Below are 2500 nucleotides of genomic sequence, written 5' to 3'. Positions count from 1 at the left end.
CATTTTTTTAAATTTCCAAGACATGTTTCGATGTTATGTACATCACCGTCAGTTACAGAATATTTGAAAAACCTTAAGAACTATATAACAACTAGGTGACAAAAAATACATTTTTGAGTGAGTTACAAAGTGTTGGAAAGAATATATAAACCCTAAAGCGTACAGTGTAAGTGTCAAGTTGACTTGATGGATTGTTTCGAAATCCTTGATTCCGCCCCTACAAAATTTCAACTGGGAAAAGCCTAACCTAAACCAACAAGTTCATCACGTCAACTTGACACTTACGCTTTAGGCTTTATATATTCTTTCCAACACTTTGTAACCCACTCAAATGTGTAATTTTTGTCACTTATTCATAATTAATTATGCATGTTTCGCCGAGTTGTTATATAGCCCCAACAGTTTTTCAAACATTCTGTAACTGACGATGATGTTCGTAACATTGAAACATGTCTTGGACATTAAAAGATGTCGTAATCTTCTTAAAGATACACTGTAACTATAAGAGAGAATAATTAATTTCCTTAGATTGTCCAGATTAGTCTGCACTTCAATATTATATACACATTTGTTACAATAAATAAAGTATTGTTGTCTTGATTTTAGCCTTGTCACAACCTTCCACATCTGCATCCAATGTACACTCTGGTTCAGGATCTGATATTTGTGCTCCTGTAGTTGCCATACAGCCAAACCGAATTCCTCCACGTGGCCAACCAAACAGTAACTTTTCTGTGACAGCTCATCTTGCCTCTCCAGCCACCCACCCAACCCCCATCTCTCCTACATCTATAGGGTCAATTGGTGCCCCACCTACTGCAGGGACCCAACAAGATCCAACCCACCAAATAACAGGTCTGTAATTGTTTACGCTCAAGAGTTAAATTCTTTCACCTTTTTAATTGGGACATATCAGTGCATGCGAGCATGACACTTTGCTTATTGTCACAATCTTAAAAATTCAAATTTATTTATTAACTTTATGAATCATTTGTAACAAGTATGGGAAAAAACATACAATGTACAAGTAAGTAGATAGCCCAGAAAATTGTCTGTTACTTCGTGTGGATTCATGTCGACCTTTTTTCCCTAAACTGAAAAAAAAAATAAATAAATAAAGACAAATTTTATTGACCTCCCTGAATGAGTATGGTCTATTACTTCAAGGTACCAAAACTTTAAAAAGGGAGGAATGGTCACATCCTTCATTTTTTCCACTGTTTAGATGAACCTGCAAATGAGACATCCTTTTTAGGCATGTGTGAAAAAGTTTCATGCAAAATAAACTTACATACAGCATAAACATGTTCAGGAAGAGGGCAATTCAATTTACCGTATCTGCTTTGCACTCAAAAAAATCAAGGGGTAAAAATTTGATCATAGTACCATTTTAATTATTTGAAGAAAAACGTCAGAAAAATACTCACAAAAAGCAACATTGGTCTTCTCAAAAAATATCGGAATTCAACAGAGCACATTTCTTCAGAAATGGGAAAATGTTACCATTTCTGGGTCAGCTGGAGATGTAAAAGTGAACGTGCGTACCAAAAGGTACAGGAGTTTTATCACCATCCGCTATGTTTAAATGTATTTTATGTATTTAATATTACAGCTGACCCCTACTGTAATTCAGCATTTTCTGCGAGAGTACGCTGAAGTTACCATGTTGTAAAGGGCTACTTCCTCAGAGTAATTTTTGGGGCCTTCAAGTCACGAGCGAAGAGCAAATGGAAACAGTTAAATTCAAACAGGTGGCCGTTGCCACTTAAATGACGTCAAACCCTGAAAAGTTACCTTGGAAACGAAGTCATAAAATTATACTCAACAGAGAATCGTAGTAAATATTGTAACAAAATGTTTTGAAATTAATAAATACCAATGAGAATTATGTTAAAAAATCTTTATTCTTTTAAATGAATCACTCTGTCCACTAAAATGTACAATATAACAATAACACTTACTGTAATTATGAAGTTGGTGATGATAACAATATTAACATTGTAACAAAAATTCATATCAATAGTAATCATTGTGCTCTGTGTAGTCACCCTCAAAAGCAGAATGCAACAGTTACCTATTAGCAAATGGTGAGCACAAGGGTTACACATAAGTGTAACAATTATATTTTGATAATCTTTTCAACAGACAATGATTTGCCTGATAGTGTGTTTGATGACAATGTCATGGAGATTGATCCTATGGAAAAACAAGGTATTAAAATGCTGATTTTTTTAATTTTATAATGATATTTTTAGTCCACATCATGGAGTGACTGTGCACAGTAATAACAAACTTCTACATTGTGTGTATATGGTAACATGGTATGAAGCACAACTTCTCTTAATTGCAATAATTGTCCTTAACCGAGTAAAAATAATGTACATTTGTTTTCATTTGTTAAATTGTCATTGCTTTCTCTTTTAAACATTTTGTATAGATCGTCTGTCAGCTGTTATAAAACCTGCTGAAACAGGTATGTAATTAGCTCTTTCCACGGCAA

Source organism: Montipora foliosa, chromosome 7 (assembly GCF_036669935.1).
Source record: "Montipora foliosa isolate CH-2021 chromosome 7, ASM3666993v2, whole genome shotgun sequence".
NCBI lineage: Eukaryota > Metazoa > Cnidaria > Anthozoa > Scleractinia > Acroporidae > Montipora > Montipora foliosa.
This window is presented reverse-complemented; position numbering follows the sequence as displayed.